Source organism: Galleria mellonella, unplaced genomic scaffold (genome assembly GCF_026898425.1).
Source record: "Galleria mellonella isolate WM207_F2 unplaced genomic scaffold, CSIRO_AGI_GalMel_v1 utg32, whole genome shotgun sequence".
NCBI lineage: Eukaryota > Metazoa > Arthropoda > Insecta > Lepidoptera > Pyralidae > Galleria > Galleria mellonella.
Genome location: NW_026442075.1, coordinates 2,884,688 through 2,905,167, shown reverse-complemented (window position 1 = coordinate 2,905,167; position 20,480 = coordinate 2,884,688).

Here is a 20,480-nt window from a genome sequence, read left to right as displayed (position 1 = left end):
ATCAAATATCTTTTATTTTTATTGGTGCATCGACAGGCAATAAAGCTTGCGGTCTACTTATAGACGGATGTGAGCGGTAGATCATAGCTTATAATAGTTGTTTGAGAATAAGAAACATATCTCGCGATATTCGATCCTTGATTAGGAAAAACAAAACGCCAGACATTGCTGTCTCTCTCTACGTTCTGCATGTCGTAGCGATAATAAATCAGCCCATAGATAAAGAAACAAGTGGTCTCTATGGAGCAAGATGCTTGGCAGCATGAGTAGGGGAGAGATTCCTACCTACAAATGTATAGTTAAAGACGAGCCCCTTTATTCATAAAAACTAAAACTTTCTACAAATCTATTTTAATTATTACACTGTTTTGTCACTTTCAGTCAAATTAAGAATTTAACACTAAAGAAAGAGACAAACCATATAAGAGGTTTGGTGTTTTTATGATTTAGACGGGAAGTCTTTCTCTGGCGAATGTATTATGAATAATATAGAAAGAAATAGAGGCACTAGATAATCTGAGAGATATACTCGTAAATTGATAACATTAGGTTCCAAAGAGCGATATTTTAATTGCCTGATAATGCCTTGATTAGAGGTGTTATATGTATCACAATGTGAGTGTAAACTAAATAATGGTCAGAGATATTACTAATAGGGAAGGTCATAGTGCTTTTACTAATCAGTCCTTAATATCAGAATTAATTGTATCAGTATCAAATGGTAGCGGAAATAAACAAAATAATTCTAACTACCTAACTATAAAGAAAGTTTTTTTTCTATCATTTAATCTTTTTGAGACGGATAGGCAAAAGGAATGCTGCTTTTACAGCTAAGTCTGATGTATATATTTTTTTTAAAGTAGATATAACATTAATTAATGGCCAGTTCTAAAAACCCATTATAGATATATGACATTTATAAGCAAACACGATTATTATTAATGCATGGAAATACGTCATTGGAAACGTACTTATCACTGCCCCCTGCGAATAACTTTTATACATACAGTGATAATTTGTAACCTTTGTTGACTCGTATTGTTGATAATCAAGTGAACTTGTACGAAAATAATTTACTAAACAGTCTGTCTCAGTAGAGTATCAATAAATAAGGATTAATCATATAGGCATACAGGCAAAGCTGCAATAATAAACATAACAGAATATATATATATATATATATATATATATATATATATATATATATATATATATATATATATATATATATATATATATAAAAAACGCATTAAAAATGAAGATTAGTAGTATATATCGTGGTGTTTGCTTTTACAGCGAATCATGTTATGTACAAGCGTTAGAATACACAAAGGAAGACAAATCTCGTCTCAAATACAGACGCTCGATACCACTCGACAACCTAAGACCGTCGACAATTCTCACCGTACGTCTGAAAGTCCTATGTAATGTGACCGAGTCAAAAGGACCATTATTATCATAGATTTTTTTTTTCATTTTTATGCATTGACTACAAAAAAAGTGAATTTTATGTAGTTGAATATAAATGTGGTACCTATTAGTTTTCTTTAAAAAAAAATAGAATAAGGTTTCGTAATTATGTCGTATTGGCAGTGTGGTGATGAAATGTGGTTTTTTTCCATTTAATTATTGATAAAAATATTCGTCTTATACAAATACATTTAAAGTTTCACCAAGTTATTGTCGAATAGATAAGTCAGTCACCTCTCGCAGTCAGATAAAACACTGACCAGATTATGGTATCGTCAGTTACCTATTGTTATTGCGGTATGGATGGAAATAGAATTGTAACCCTGTTATAGGACTAGAGGGAGATTTTGTACAAAAGTCGTCTGCTTGATTGCTTCTATTTCATTCATGTCTCTGCCGTGAAGCAGTGTGTTTGCGTGCTGTTTCGGTTCGAAGGGTGGGATATGACAGTAAAATTACATAGGCATAACACTTTAGTTCTCAGAAATAGCAATATGTGAGGGATATCGTGGTAGGCACAAGGTACTCTGTTATGTCCATGGTATTGCACACACTTATAGGCGACGGTTATCACTTTCTATCAGGTATGTCGTTAGTTTGTTCGCCATTTAAGTTCCTTATTTTTTTTAAGGCTGGAGTTGAAATACACCCTCCTATGCTAACCTTATACAATGTCAGGACATCAGTGTAGGATGATGATGACAGAATATCGTTTTATTTTCAAACCATTAAAAAACTCATTTTCACATTTTATAATATTACTATTTAAATATAAAAAGAAAAAACATTTTCGTCGTGGATGGAATGAAAAGAAAAAAAAAAAAAAAACTAAAATCAGAATCATTATAGAAAAATTATGTTTCAAATAGGTTCAGTTTAGGACTGTGTAGGTATTTTCTCAATTTCATAGAAATACAAGGCGCGTACCTTAAAAATTAATTACATTTTTTTCGAATATTCTTAGCTGGGAAACTTCAATCTGGCAAGTTCGAGAGAAATCGTGAAGAGTTTCCGATGGAGGAAGTTACTTTCCACTCACTTCGGCTAATATTCAATTAAAACTTTTTAATTTCTCTCAAACCCTTAGTAATATTTTCTGCTACGCCCCACCCGGTCCAAAATAAACAATTTAAATATTTGGCTGCAATATTTATCAACTCTGTCTTTGGGGAACGAAGTTTGCTCTTGTTTTGAAAAATACTGATTTGAGTGCTTATCTGTTAAAGTATTAGTAAAAGTATAATTTTGTATTTTATTATTAGAAAGCGAATTAAAAAAAAAACGATTTATTGAATCGATTCGTATAATGTAATCTATGATCGATTCATAAAAAAAAAAACAGATTATTTTGTGTGTGCGAATTTGAATTACGAATTCCAATCTCGATAAAATTAGTAATATCATTAACAAAAAAAGGAATCATAAAATAGAGTTCAAATTGGCGGTAAGTACAAATAATATCCACAAAATTCAGTCGGAATGCCATGAACAACTTTTTGAAGTCAATTGAAAATTGAACTCAGTTTTAGGGTAATATTTAATCTTATAGGTCGATACAATTTTCATTGGCGTTTAAATTTTAACTTTGTTAAAAAGGAAATTAGGAGCAATTGTACTTTTAAAATGTAATAAAATATTTTGTGTATTCAATATTTCGTTTCACTAAATTATATTTAATGATATTATATAGTTACACATAGATTGTTCACATAATGCCGAAAAATGATTATGTATTTTTATATTTTACATTTTTGAGTATAGATAGGTTATAATTTGATACGAGATGATTATTTCTGATTGCATCTGATATAATAGGAGTCCCAAAAAAATCCTGGAGTTCCTACCAGCAATTTTTTTTTTAATGTTGTCTATTTTACCTGTAATTATTATTAATTATCGTTATTAGTAATAAAGAACTATATACTTATATATTTATTCACAAAAATATTATACTTTTTTATATATCACATTATTTAATTAATTAGTAGATTATGAGTATAAATACGATAATTTTGAAGTAATTAATGAACGATATTTTATGGGTAATGTTAATATGGTAATCCTGTCTACGCTATTTTTATGGTATAATTATTATACCACAGAAATTATTATTCTTATAATAATTTTATTTGCTGTAATTTTGGGTATAAAATATTAGATCTTATAAATTAAAAGTATCTTACAAAATCTATTTACTTAGCGTGTAAATATTGAAAACAAAAGATACAATAATTTAATTACAAGTTTTTTAGTAGCATTCAAATGTCAATTATATAAGAGATAAACAATACAAAATTACATAATAATAAAATAACATTAATTAAAATATTAAAGAATTTAATTAAATTTATTTTATTCAGTCTATTAGTTTAAATAGTCAAATTAAGTAATACAATCAGTGAAGGATAATATGTAAAGCCTATTAGAAGGTATATTGCTAGTAATGGGGCCATTAGTCCCCATTATTAACATATTTTTCTACCTGAATGAATGAGTAGCACATTCATTTTGTTCATGATTCTTTTCCTTAATACACGCAATAAAAATTATTTTGACATATAAAATGAGAAGTCCTCTAACTAGGTTAATGCGATATCAAGTTCGTTGTTTAGTCTGTCATTAAACTGTTTCACTGTGCCAACACAAGCTCACAATAATAGCCTCTGTACTTGTTATTCTAAGCCACAAAGCCTGTGGAAGGTCAAACAACCTGCCAGTCTTACAATAGGCTTAACGCGGAACTTATGTGGTACTAGAACTGATTGTTCAGCATAGGTATAGCAAATTTTATTATTAGAAAATACGTTAATCTATAATTAATAAATGTTTTTTTTTTCAATCTTCCTCATATCATAGATTATGGTTTCATTTTTAAATAAATTTAAATTGAGAATACGCTTAGATAATGTAGATAGAGCGTATTCATATAAATGCTTCGAAAAAAGTGGGTCAACTTTTTCATACAATTTTGCATGATAAATAATTATGAGTGATTCCTTTATAACTTCTATATTTATTTTATTTTATAATTTCTACATCTTTTTACTGCGTAAACACTTATTTTATTTATTAAATAATATGTCAAGATACATTATATACGTAAGTATATAGAACACTGATAAAAAACGAGTCAGTTTATTTGACAATTGATGCTCGATTCTCTATCTATATAATCTAAGACTTTACGATTTTTTAGTGTGGTAATACCGAGACTTTATTCTTGTGACCACAATATATATATATAGTTAAATCGCCAAGAGGTAACAAACATATACACTTTTAATTTTATAATATTAATAAGAAAATTTTTTTTTTATACAACATAGAATGGCTGTGATTATACATGAGCAGTTTAATAGAGTATACGTTTCATGATACCCTCCATTCGTTGCCATTCCTGAGGACTCAGATTTTATTCCTCTGTACCCAGTAAATTCACGCCATATCCCACCCTTCAAACTGGAACACAGCCATGCAAACACAAATGCTTCACGGTTGAAACACGAATGGAACAGAGGTAGCCAAGCAATCGACTTTTGTACAAAGTCTCCCTCTGGTAATCAACTTCTTAAGAACTTACGTTATGATTGCGTTAGTATTTTATATCGATAATTTGTATCGATTTATTGATTTTCATTAGCAATAAATTTTTATCCATGGCTTCGTTCGCTCCCGTACAAACTTTCATACCCCTATTTTATCCCTTTAGGAGTCTACCAACATATTAGTTTTTGCTTTGAACCAAGAACCTAAATTTAAGACTACACAAAATGACTAATTACTGAACTAACGAAATTACAAATTTCAACTCCTGTTTAACAGACTTAGAAGTAGAATTTATTACACTTACACTATATAAAAAAAAAACCTGTCTGCAAAATTGAAAACTTCTGCATTCAGCGCGTTGATGTATGGACCAGTTAGTCAATTAGCATCCTCTTTTATATATATATCTAATATAAATTAGTAAAATTTCGAACTTAGCAACGCCTCTAGCGGATGTTCCGAGAAACTCAGATTTCATAAAACCCTTATCGACACCAATGTGAACGCGCCACCGCGTTAAGTCTTCGCACAACACACACCAGAGACTTTGATGTTTGTTTCTAAGGTCGGCTTGTAAACAGTAAACATCAAGTTATATTTAGAAAGCCCGTTATTTATTTATCAATTTATTTTTGTCCATTAGCTTTTACGACTGCGTGACCGGGATACGTCAATTGGCCGGGAGAAATATCCCTCTCAATTCTAAGTAGCAAATATATATAAAATTTAATGACAATTGGTTAAGCCGTAAGCGTAATAAAGAAATTCACATTTATAGTTATAATGGTATATGGCCATAGGTATATTTAAAATTATTTTGCAGGGGGGGGGCATCCCCCTTAAAAAAGACATATGTACTTTTAAACATGTTTTGGCTCATAGTTGGAAAAAAGCTTCACCAAACAATTCTTTGTTGTGCACGACAAAGTTTTAAAACATAATATTTTTACATTTCATATTATTAAGGATATAATGAAGACTTCCAGATGAAGTCGGAAACGACAAAAACAGTGAGTTCATTAATTTTCTGAATATATAGAAAAAGACTTTCAGATGAAGTCGGAATTGACAAAAACACAGTGAGTTCATTAATTTCCCGAATACAAAGAAGACTTCTAGATGAAGTCGGAAATGACAAAACACAGTGAGTTCATTATTTTCCCGAATGTGAAGAAGACTTCTAGATGAAGTCGGAAATGACAAAACACAGTGAGTTCATTAATTTCTCGTTACATATATATACTAGATAAAAAATTAACATACATTTTAAAAATAATATTTTCACATTTATTATTAATTAGGATAAGTATTCCATAATCTATTAATTTTTTAAAGAAAAGAACGTAGACTTATAATTTCTTCAAAAAGTACCTATCGTTCAATTTCAATTTCATGGAATAATAACAAATCAAAATTACTTTCTTTAAGGGCAACGTTGAGGGAATACAAAAGATCTATTTCGACTCCCTTTTATGTTATGGCGTACTCGTACAATAAAATCGTCCACCCCAATTAATCACCTTCACGGCGTATCGATTTATTTCTATTCTATAGGCCACTGTTGTCAAATCGTGTCGGAACCTATATCGTGGCACAAATTTAACAGACATACAAATACATAAATAATTTTCAACAGATGGCATAACAAAATTTGTTATAATAAAAACTAACTGTTAAGAATTGTAGCTTTAATAAATTTCGCCTGGCAACAATATCGTAAAAAAGAAAAAAAAAACAAGTCTTGTTTATTGTTATCGAATGTGTCGGTAGAATGCAAGTTCGTTGTCGTCGTTCTCGTTTTCGAATCTTATCGCACGCGTGCATATATTGCCGCGAATACAAATTAATATATATCGTTTCGTATCGCTTTTAATTATATAACACAGCCAAGAGGCTGATTGAGTGGAGGGCATTACACTGTTGGTCGGTTCAAGGCGGTAGATAGGTAACCCGGATCCGATGGTAAGTTCAAACGAGCTAGAAGTTCTGGGAAGCCTAAAGACAGAACCGAATCCTGCTAACTACAAAGCTTCAGGTCAGTGGTCTCCACCTTCATTATCCTCTTGTGTTCATTATTTACCTACCATCATCGTAATAATTTCATACAGTCCACTAATAACTGTTGCCGGAAGATTAATTTCAATTTGTAACATCTTATTTTACGAACGGTTAACACTAACATTCTTTATAACTTGTATATTTATTTTGTTGTATAATTTCTGTATCTTTTTAATGCGTAAAACTTATATTATTTATTAAATAATTAAATATAGATATGTCAACATACATTATGTGCGTAAGTATATAGACCACTGTCAAAACAAGTCAGCTAATTCGACAAAAAGTTGACCCGTTTTTGAGGCTCGATGCTTTATTATAGATAGAGCTAGATAATTTAAGATAAATAAATATATATATATATATATATATATATATATATATATATATATATATATATATATATATATATATATATATATATATATATATATATATATATATATATATATATATATATATATATATATATATATATGCCGTGCCGTGCCGTGTGTTGGCATAGAATGGGCTACCCTTTCCTTTCCCATGGGTGTCGTAAGAAGTGACTAAGGAAACTAAATGGTCATGTATTGGGCAGCAGCGTCCCTTTTTAAACATCACCAAAGCCTAACTGCGTTTGTCAAGTTGCCCATCAAGCATGGCAACTACTGGGGACGCCTATATTCAGCAGTGATATAATAAAGCTTCGCTTACATTTAATTTTCGAACACTGCTGTTTTTCACTCACGACTTTGTCCGCGTGACCTAGATATGACTGCGATAAAGATTGCTTATATCCTTCTCTATTTCATATAGTACATGTCTATATATCGAATTTCCTAGTAATTGGTTAAGCTACAATTAACAAAGAAACAAACTTACTTTCATAATTATAAACTTAGTAAGGATTTACAATATAATGAATTGGGTACATTCTGTTGGAAGTTGTTTAAAACATATAAATTTGGCTCCTACTAATCCTTCGTATACTAATTTCGCTATAATGTCAAAATGAAAATCTAATCAAAATTAACGGCGTTATCACCACTTGTGTAATTAAACACTTCACAATGAATCATCATCATCATAATCATCTTAATCATTATACCACTGCTGAACATAGGCCTCCCCCACAGACTGCCATAAGAAATGGCTCTGTGCCACCTGCATCCACTGACTCTCTACAATGCATTTGAGGTTATCACTCAATTAGGTGAGGGGGGGGGGGATCATCCTATATATACTGCGTTTGCCCGTACCGGGTCGCCAATCAAGAACCTTTCTTCCTTATTGGTTACTGGTGCTATGTGACTAGCCCTTTTGTCAGTTCAGCTTGCTTGCTTCAGGCTATGTCATGTAAAAAAACTCCGCACGCGAAGAAACTCTGAGATAGCCATCTCCATAGTCCGCTGAGTAATTTGAAGCATAATCAATATAATATAAAAATTAATGCAGGAACGTTTTAGAACAATATTAATACACGCTTTATCATTACAAAGAAATACAAACGGGCCTAATTTTGTGGTGGTAGGTAGTAGGCGTTACTCCTATTTTTTAGTGGCCACCGAAATTGCCGTACATATTTCGTGGTCGGCCAACGCTAAGCGGTTTTTAATGTCATCCGGGCACAGAGTAATAAACGCTCTTATATATCACAGCACGGAACCCTGCCGCTACGAGAATGGGGAACATGTTTGGTGCGCAATAGGGAGCTATTCTTAAAGCCAAATGTTAATTTATTTCTTCGAAAGTGTGTACTAGAAATATGGCAATGTCCAAAAAATGTAGTTTTCTGTTGTTTTTTGTAGTATTATCTGTTATGCAATTGCGTCAACAATCCTGAACCGATTATGATAACTGTTTTTCAAATATATAGAAAATCTAATAAAAATCGGAAAATGAATAAATTTTAAAAGAATATTGTAATTGGAATATATTTAATTTGTCTATATTTCTATACTAATATTATATTGTATTTATACTATAAATAGAAAATATTTGATTTGAGCTACATTATCAGCGAGTAACATAGACTATATAATATTTTTGAAAATCATATCTTTCTGTACGAAACCAGGTCAGATCGCTAGTAAAGAATAAAGATGCTGTTTTTTCTTAATAAGAAGCAACATTTATTTATAGATCCGTATTCTAAAATTTACTATTTTTTCTCTAATCAATAACATTTGCAGGGATTTAAGATGGTTTATTTTGTGGAACACAAATTGCCTGTATGAATATCATTATTTAACGATTAAAGTTTTATAATTAGAGCAATAAAACCGTTAATGAAACATTTTAAAATGACTTATTAGAATTTATCAACTTAATGAAACTTCACACTGACTTACAGACCGAGTACGCCCTAACCTAAATTTAGAAGTTAAAGAGACAGGCATTTAAGGGCTTCAAACTTTTAACACCCTTCTTATTTCCGTTGGGAGTAAATTATACGAAACAGCTTCATTTTAGGTTAAGGAGAGTCCTTGACAGTGTTAGAAAATTGCATAATTATGATGTTATTATATTAATTGTTAATAATAAAGAATTTTTTAGCAATTTTAAAAATAGCAATGATAATAGTGACATTATGTGCATGACAGTGCATTCTGTGATGAGTATCATAAAAAAAATCTAGAGACGAAAGACTACACTAAAAGAATAAATATTTCTTAATTAGGATTTTTAATTTTTGTTTTAATCAACTTAGAATGGCAAACAAGCCGACGGCCCATCTGATGAAAAGTAATAACCGTCGCCTATAGACATGAACAGTATCATGGACATAACAGAGTATACTGTTTCGCCCATGGTACCTCCAATGCGTTGCCATTCCCGAGGACTTAATTGTTATTCCTCTGTACCCTGTAAATTCACGCCATCCATCCTTCAAACCGAAATACAGCCATGCAAACACAATTGCTTTACGGTTGAAACACGATAGGATAGGATAGAGGTACCCAAGCAAACAACTTTTGTACAAAGTCTCCCTCTGGTAAGAGATATTTTAATGAGATATTTTTATGTTTAGTACAGGATAATGATGAAACTTCCATCCGAAAAACAAGTGTTTGCAACACAACTGATGGTTCACGGCAGAGACACGAATAGAACAGATATCCCAAGTAGACAACTTTTGTGCAAAGTCTCCCTGCTAAATTCACATTCGAAAATGTTCAATTTTATTGGTAGAATTCTTGTTTGAATTTGATTCAACGTTCTACTAGAAGTGAAACTGAATATTTGTTTTAAAGAAACAAGTCGCAAATTGGTAAATTTTTTTTAATAGCAAAAACCGATCTACGTTTCTTTAAAAAAAATTAACTGGCAGAAATTTTTTTATGACACTTAATAAAGGCAAATAAACTGAGGGTCCACTACCTCTTTCAAAGGATCCTAATGATTTCTTCAATTTCACCTTGGACATTTTACTCTGTAGTTATAATTCGACCTAGTAATTTTCAAGTTCAACGAACTGGATTCCCAACTCGTTGAAACATTCATAACTTTTCTACAAAGTATGTACCGTTACAATTTTATTGTTTTCCTTTTAATTTTATTTTTTTATGCAAAGCAACACCGAGACGTTCGTTGCAATGCACTAGTGAGAGTTCGAAACCTCAAGGGCTTTGGCCCACGGTCTGAACTTTAAAACGAATGAAAGTATTGGCGATGATTCTCTTTGCGATAAATGTTTATAGGGTGAAACCAATTCTTAAAGAATGAGAGATTTATAAAATTGGCTCGGATTTGCTGGTGAAACGTTTAAACTCAATGGAAAAAGATAACATGAAATCTTCTTTGGTATATCGTATTGGCCATCCTTTTAAGCAGATTTTAGTTTTAGTTAAATTTGAAACTTGTGTATTCTGTACATAGTAAATACTTGCTTTAAGGAGAGAGATTAGATTGATTCTTAAATTTAAATTTTATATGATTTTGAATGATTTCAATCATCATTTTAGCTATCAATTGTTTACTTCTAAACACAGTCCTCCCAAATAAACTGCTGTAAGAAATGGTCCTGAGTCACCTATATTTAGTAACTTTATACTATATAATGAAATTATAACAATAAATTGCAACATACGAAAAATTAACGAATGATCAAAATTAATAGAAAAAATTACGATATATTTAAAGACGAGTGGTATAAGAATAATACTCATTCCCTTATACTTCACTAGGTATATAATCTCACTTTGAACGGACGTGTTATTAGCAACGGAAACTAGAAATAATACACTGCGAACAGTTGCTTTCCTTTGCCTGACTTTTTGTTTATGCCTCAATTTTACCACGTTTATTTGTACACATTTGTAACACCTGTTTTAATCGTTTACATAAATTCGAATATGTATTTTAAAGTCACTACTAAAAGAATATTCACGATTCGCTTTTAAGTATTTTTTAACTATACGATATTTACGCTAAATCTGTTGTTTTTATATATTGTTTTCGTAATTGTTGGTTCCAACCAGTGTCGTTACCATATAATGTTTTTATAAAAGTTAGCTTTAAAATGCATTTATAGACAAGAATTCACATTCTAAATTCAAATTAAATTCAAATATTTATAATGTAATGCTTCTAGTCTCTACGAATGAGGGAGACTTTGTACGAAAGTCAATTGCTTGGGTACCTCTGTCCCATTCGTGTTTCTACCGTGAAGCAGTTGTGTTTGCATGGCTGTGTTTCGGTTTGAAGGGTGGGATATGGCGTGAATTTACAGGGTATAGAGGAATAACACCTGACTCCTCAGGAATGGCAACGCATGGGGGGTATCATGAGCGAAACAGCATACTCTGTTATATCCATGGTACTGCTCATGTCTATAGGCGACGGTTACCACTTTCCATCAGGTGGGCCGTCAGCTTGTTTGCCATTCTAAGTTGTATGTTATTTATTTTCAGAATTTTTTAAATATGTTTTTACAAATTCAAATTTTCCATGACAGCTTAATAAAAATATTATTGCGTGATTAACATTTTAGTTCGTTAGTAGAGCCCTTTTGAAATAATCAATCAGAAACATTGATAAATGTTCAATTATTTCTGAAAATTGACAGATAATTGCCACGTTGCCCTACTTCGTTATGAACGTACTTAAATTGAAATTACATTTAAATTTATAAATATTTTCAACTTAAAATTTGAGTAGTAACGTTGACGTATTTATCGTTCTTTTTTTAAAGAACGGCAACAACTGAAAATGATGTTATATTAGAAACACACACACACACACACACACACAAACGCGCATTTGTGCACACACACACTCGCGCGCTCGCATACACACACACACACACATACACCCAATAACATTTATACAATTATAAAAGTTTATTTTTATTTTACAGTTGTCATGAGAGAAATAGTTTAACATTTTCTAGTATTAAGATTTTCTCTTTGTTCCTTCTAGAATGGTCACAGTTTGTTCGTGTCGTACACGAATATACTATATTTTTGATGAAAACAAAAGTTAACTATAATAAGTGAATTGGTAATTAGTCGATTAATGATAAATATTTGCAGAAATCTATCTATTTATTTATTACTCAATAGACAGAGAAAAGGAAGTGATATTCTTACATACACTTATCTCCTTTATCCGCGTTCAAAACTCATCTCATGCATTCACGCCGGTGCACCGAGTAGATTTCACTTAAAAATCTTGCCGTGATTTATGGATCTTTCTTGTTTCTGACACTTTACTGTATACGTATCCATAGTCAAAGTATCTAATGGTACATCAAAAGTGTTTATAAAATTCATCCAATATAATAAAGCAATAGAAAAATAAAGTTAAGTTAAATCTCATAACATGTGATTAATCAGACTTAATAATGTTTAAAATAAATTAGTAGAAAATTTACCGTCTATAAGTATTCTCTAGTTCCCTGCCCAGATTTTACTGATTCTTTTTCTGTATATATTTTGTACCATTATGCCATATAAGGAAGAGCACTGCTTATCCTAAAGTACAGGATATACCTATTTAGGGAGCAGGATTTCACTTAAGTTTAATGGTAGTAATAGCAATAGTAATGGTAGAGGAATTAAACCAGAGGGAGACTTTGTACAAAAGTCGATTGTTTTCTGTCCCATTCGTGTTTCAACCGTGAAGCAGTTGTGTTTGCATGGCTGTATTTCGGTTTGAAGGGTGGGATATGGCGTGAATTTACAGGGTACAGAGGAATAAGACCTGAATCCTCAGAAATGGCAACGCATGGGGGGTATCATGGGCGAAACAGTATACTCTGTTATGTCTATGGTACTGTTCATGTCTATAGGCGACGGTTACCACATTCCATCAGGTGGGCCATCAGCTTGTTTGCCGTTCTAAGTTGTATAAAAAAAAAGTATAATAATTTCAATTAACTAAGTCTTGACTCATCATCATAAAATATGTATTTTTATGGATAAGAGAGGTTATCTTGCAGATGTTATTAGACTATCATGCAACAATTAAAAAAGTAATATGCTTATAATTTTCAGAATGATTTATGATGTAAGTATTATTATGTAACAATCAATTATTCAAGAAATCTCACGACTATAATTCCTAACGGCACAGACAGAGATATGGGCGTGTAGGCAGACCGTTCTATTAAACGAGACACTCTACACGCCCATACTTCGCCAAACATATTAGAAAACAACGTGGCAGTCGGCAAGCCTACCACTGTCTCTCAGATTAGAGCGAGTGACAGATTTTATAAATTTTAATAGAAAAATAAGTAACAGAAAATTTCTAGTCCTTAGACGGTTACAAACTGAAGCGCCCAGACCTAAGTCAATTTAGACAAGTTAAAAGACCTACTTTGACCCAATGGAGAATTCATCTGCGTATAACCTAAGCAAAAACTCACCAAAATGGATTGCTATTTAAATTATATACAAACACTGAAAAGGCACGAAAAGTAATTTCGAAGAAAAACATCAGTGACAAAAAGGGGTTCAATTTTACGAAATTAATTCATCGAGTTCGACAACTTTTTTCTTTCGCTTAACAAGTTTTCTTAATTAGTTAGTTCACAAAGACTTCCTTTATGAATTACCTACTGGGAGTCTGTTTTAAATTGTTCTTGTATTCATTAAACGTTCTTTTGAGAGAGTTGTTGACCTTTAATTTAGCTTTTACCCTACTGATAATGGTGTTGCGTGTATTTTTAGGACTATGTTTTGAGATGGAAATGTTTTTAAAATATAAATCTAAGGTGTCCCAGAAAAAATTTTTTTTATAAGTGTCAATAGAACGATGACCTCCCTTGTGCTTATCAGTTTCCCAGTACTAGTGGAGGGATAAGCATCAGCGTTTCTCTTAAAACATCACCGAAAGCTAAACTGCGGTTTACAACCCGCCTGCCATGCGTGGCAACTACTGGCAACCCCTCCCCCCTCCTACCCATATGAGGGAGGCTATGTTTAGCAATGGACAGTAACGGCTGATGCAACTAGCGGTGTACCAATGAGCGATGATAAATGAATATGAAGTATGATCAGTTGCTTTATTATGATGCATTCAAGAGGAAATTAATCGCAATGGTTTCCAGGGGGACTGTTTGAATAACAACAATGTATCCTGTCAACCTGATAGGATACATTGCTAATAGTCTCTCTCCACACGCTGGTTATAATTCAAGTAAGTACGTATGCAATGTACGAGTACTTAATCACAATCTTATCTTATCAATATGGGAGTTATTTAAGAAAATTTGAGATGAGAGTCTCAATAAGATACCAAAACAATACTTTTTAGAATTTTTGTCTGTTTTTTTTACGCAGATTAAAATGGCAAACAAGCTGACGACCCACCTGATGGAAAATAGTAACCGTCGCTTATAGGCATGAACAGAACCATGGACATAATAGAGTTATACTATTTCGCCCATGATACATCTCATGCGTTGCCATTCCTGAAAACTAAGGAGTTATATCTCTGTACCCAGTAAATTCACGCCATATCCCACCCTTTAAATCGAAACATAGCTATGTAAACACAACTGCTTAATGGTTGAAACACGAATAGACAGAGGTACCTAAGCAAACGACTTTTGTACAAAGTGTTCCTCTGTCTATATAAACTAACGTTCCGGCATCATGCAAAATTTACGTCATCAGATTTGATATGGTTTTCACAGTCGAATTTATGAAGATCTACTTAAAATCTAGTATAATGTATTAATCATTTTATGCCATTTAGAGTGACATATTTCATCGATTTACCTACTTTTGAAATCCACGCGTATGAAAGTAGCGGGTAAAAAACTAGTATATAATATATATTGTATAGGAACAAATATACTTGAATTTCACTGCAAAAAATTCTATTTCAATAAAACGGATAATGAAAAAGTCATGTAAGTTTCGCAAATACTGCACCGCAAGTAAAATGGGATAATTGTATTGAAAAGATACGTCGTATTCAGCTAGCGTGATTACTGGAAGATTATCCCTTTATAAAGTTCATTGAACCGGTTAGCTGTCTGAGAAGGGTAGCTGTATTGTAAAAGGGGCCAGTCAGTCATTTCATATCGATATTAAGGGAGACGGTATTGTGTAATATTGTTCAAGCTTTTATAATAACTTCACATCTTGTTAAGCAGCTTCCAAAAGGGGGACATTTTCAATTTGTTCGTATTTTTTTATGTACTGTATATTATAGATACTAGTTAGGCCTTTCAGTTTTACCCATCAAGGGTAGTAGTATAATGTTGAACGACCTATATAATCTTCTTCAAGGAATGAGTTATGAAATGTAAAAATAATAAATAAAAGAATTCAACTAGGATTACCAAGGATTAGCGCTGGGGGACGGGCAACAGTATCCCTCTTAAAACATAACGAAAAGCCTAACTGCGGTTGTCAACCAGCTTGCCAATCGTGGCAACTACTGGCGATCCCCCAAGGGAGAGGCTTATGTTCAGCAGTGGACAGTCAAAGGCTGATATACTCGTATTATTGATGATGTGTAATATTATAGTCCTCAGGAATGGCAATGCACAAAGGTTAATATGAGTATCTTGATGCACGTTGTGTTGACCATGCTGCTCTTCATGTTTATAGACGATGGTTACTGTTTTAGAGCAGGTAAGCTGTCTATTTATTTGGCATTATAAGTTATATAAAAAATATTCTCCATCAATTCTGAACTGAGTTTGATTTGTTTTTTAAATCAACAGGGCTTACACTCTCGTCTTCATTATCTTCTTACCCTTATCCCAATTATTTAAGGAAGACGTAAGAGAATTTTATTCAAATTATCCAAGGTTTTTGCTTCTAGTTTTACGACCGGCCGCCTGCCTGATAAGGAGTGTTGACCTTGGGAATTACTAGTAATGTGTAATACTAGTTACGTTGCTGACAGTGTGCCTTGTCGGGCCGGTCTCCGCGTAGTCCCCCTGGAAGCCAACGCGCTGAATTCCAGATGCATTCATCATGATGGCATAACTGAACTGCCTCTTTGTTCTCATCTGTCATCCTTCACTGGTGCCTCGACAGTGTATGCCGTAGGCACGGGCGGGGTTGCCATTTCATTATCATCTAAGGAAAAAAAAATTTGAGGCAGGTGCCTGATGTTAAGTGTAGAGGGTCACAGTGAAAGATAATATTCTTTAAAACAACAATATATATAATGCGTATAGATACAAGACAAGACAACCATTTGAATAGAAACAAAAACCGTGTAGAAAAATAATATCAACATATATATGTGGCCAGACTTAAATTTACATTACGGCCACAAAGAAGTTTCAATACGCCCCTTTAAATTTAAGTCTCAGTTAAAAGAAAACAATTATTAACTGATGGGTTTAATTCCCATTTTGTCCACACACGCATAATGTTTAGAAATAGGTAGCGGTTTCGTCAATATATCCGCTACCATCGAATCAGTGGGTACATGTCTCACTTCAATATCACGACTGTCCCTTAACACGGTCCTGATGAAATGATATTTAATATCAATATGCTTACTGCGAGCATGGTATACGGGGTCTTGCGCAAGAAACAGCGCCCCTTGGTTATCGGCGTGTAAAGTTGTGTGTACGTACCTAAGTTGTCCAATTTCGCCTAATAAACTATTAAGATAAACGGCTTCTTTCATCGCTTCAGACAAACTCACATACTCAGCCTCACATGTCGACTGCGCAACCATCCTTTGTTTTTGTGATTTCCAACAAATACTCGCACCACCTAAAATGAAAACATAACCAGAAAATGAACGCCTATCCAATAAACAATTACCCCAGTCTGCGTCTGAAAATCCATATAGAGACTTACCTGTCTTCCTATATATTAAACCGAAATTTTGTGTTTTCTTCAAGTAACGAAGAATTCTCTTCGCTGCTTTCCAGTGACACATTTCAGGGCTATTTGTGAATTGAGCAAGCTTAGCAACGGAATTCGATATATCAGGCCTCGTACCTACGCTCAAGTACATCAAGCAACCAATAATCTCTTTGTACGGCCACTTAGCTTTAAACACTTCATCTTCTTGTTTATATTTTTCTGGCTCTTTACCCATAGCCTTCAAAGAATTTATTTCCATCGGTGTTGAACATGGATTGCAACTTTTCATACCGAATTTCTCTAAAAGGTCGGAAATATATTTTTGTTGTGACAAAACAATGACACTGTCTTTTTGTTTCACGTCAATTCCCAAAACATATCGTGCCAGACCGTGATCTTTTAATTCAAACTCTTTAGACAGTTCTTTCTTAAAATTATTAATGCAATCTATTTGTTCAGATGCGACCAAAATATCGTCCACATATACTAACACAAATAAATTACATTTATTTACCTTTTTAAAATATAAACATGGCTCATTCAAACTTTGTTTCAACCCCATACTTCTTAGTTTTTCATCAAGTCTGATATTCCATTGCCGACCTGCTTGCTTTAGGCCATATAAAGATTTTTTTAACAAACAAGTATCGCATCCAGCATTTAAATTGTTTAACATACACTTAGCTCGTTCTACGACCGTTTGATCTTCGTCATTCTCCACAAGTTTTATCAAACACTCTTTCAATAACTTAGGGACCTCCATGTATATCTCTTCATCCAAGAATCCATTTAAATAAGCTGTATTAATATCTAAATGGTGTATTTCCATATTTAACTCAACTGCTAACGCCGACAGTAATCGAACTGTATCCAATCGCGCAACGGGCGCGAAAGTCTTGTAATAATCAACCCCAAAACGCTGACTAAAGCCTTGTGCAACAAGTCTAGCCTTTTTCTTAGTCGTCTTATCGACATTTAATTTCGTTGTCAATACATATCGACATCCAACTATATTTCTATCTGTTGGTCTTCTTATAATTTCTAACGTATCTTTCTGGACTAAGCTTCTAATTTCTGAAAGTATCGCTTTCTCCCATTCTTTTCGATCCTTGCTTTGAAAAACATCTTCCAAAGTCATTTGTGCCGTCCCTACGAAATCAACAAATTCGTTAACAGGAACTTCCTCTATATCAACATCTGCTTCATTTTGTTGCTGTTGTTGCTGCTCAACTTCGACCATTTTATAAATTTTCTTTGGGCGCCCTACTTGACCAGTTCGCTGTAATTTTGGTCGACCAGAGCTTCGTTTCAGTATTGAACGTCCGGAATCATCACTACTGGTTATCCGATCTGTCTCAGGATTTGGTTCAATAATGGACTGCAACTGGCTATCTTCCTCCTGTGGTTTGTTACCAATATGTTTTTCTATCATTTCTACTTGTATATCTGTCTGTGGCACCTCATTTTCAGGCAAGCATTCTTTACAATCCCTAGAGGTAGAAGGTTGAATTTCAAAATCGATAAATTTTTTACTAGTGTTATCCATCAGCTTCTCTTCCTGCCCTAAAGACCTATTCTCTGAAACTGCGTCTTCATGAAATTTCACGTCCCTTGCAACTACACATTTCTTTTCCTGTGGTAACCATACTCTAAATCCCTTTGATGTTCTTGAATAACCTACAAAAATTCCAGGTATACCACGAGCGGCAAACTTATCCTTATTTTGATCTTTGTTTAAAATGTACACGTTACTTCCAAACTTGCGCATGTAATTAATTTTAATTGGTCTCTCATGCCATTTTTCATAGGGGATGTCTCCCCCTAAACTACTGGTAGGACAACGATTTCTTATGTAACAAGCTGTGTCGACAGCTTCTGCCCAGAAACCTGTGGATAATCCCGAAGAAAGTAACATACAACGCGCCATTTCAACGATTGTACGATTCATCCTCTCAGCGATCCCGTTCTGCTGAGGGGTACGAGGCACTGTTAATCTCCTCGAAATCCCTTCTTGGTTTAGGAAATCGTCAAATTCCCTGTTACAATATTCGCCACCTCGATCACTTTGTAAATATTTTATTTTACAACCCATAAGATTCTCAACTTTGCTCTTATATAATTTAAAAGCCTCTAGAGCCTTATTTTTTGCACTCAGAAAATATACCTCGCACCAACGTGTACAGTCATCAATAAAAGTAATGAAATACTTTGAGCCTACTTTTGACTGTACTCTCATTGGACCGACTATATCAGTGTATACAATTCTTAATTTCTCGTTGCAAGGTCCTTCAGTAACCGGAAAGGGTAACATGGACATTTTACCTTTCATACATATATCACAATCATGTAAATTTTGTAACTCCTTAACATTTACATTCACACTACATTTATTTAAAAGTTTACATACATCCTTTCCATTTAGATGTTCTAAACGTTCGTGCCATAGATATAACTCATTTCTCTTACTCATTAAGCACGCACTCTCGAATTCACGTAAGTAATATAAATTCCCTTTGCGGTAACAAGTGAATTTAATTTCTCCGCTACTATTAGTGACATATGCAATATTTCGTTTAAATTTAACATCATAACCCATTTCAGTAATTTTTGCTACAGAAATTAAATTACTTCTTAAGTCAGGTACGTACAGAGTATCATGAAATTCTATTTCATTTACAGAGTTACCATTACACGCCGATAAACAAACGGTGCCCTTACCTTTAATGTCTGTGCTCAAGTTAGTGGCTAACTTTAACTTTTCGGTCGCGTCGGTCAGAAATTGAAATTTGCGCGGATTGTTACAGAGATGAGACGTACACCCACTGTCTAATATCCAATCATCTTTCTGCATTATGTTTACAGCATTACATTCATCTGAACCTGAAACATTGGATAACATTAGACTAAAATTCTTAAAATTATCTTCCGCAAAATTTCCCTTATAACCTTCTTTCTTCTTTTTACATTCCGAAGCCTTATGACCAACTCTATGACATTTATAACATCTAAACTTGAAGTCAGGTTTGGTAATAACTTGTTTTCCATACTTTTTACGATTGCAGTACATTACTCCCTCTGCCAGTACACTCGTCACTTGCCTTCTTGACTCATATTCCTCTAAAATTTTAACTT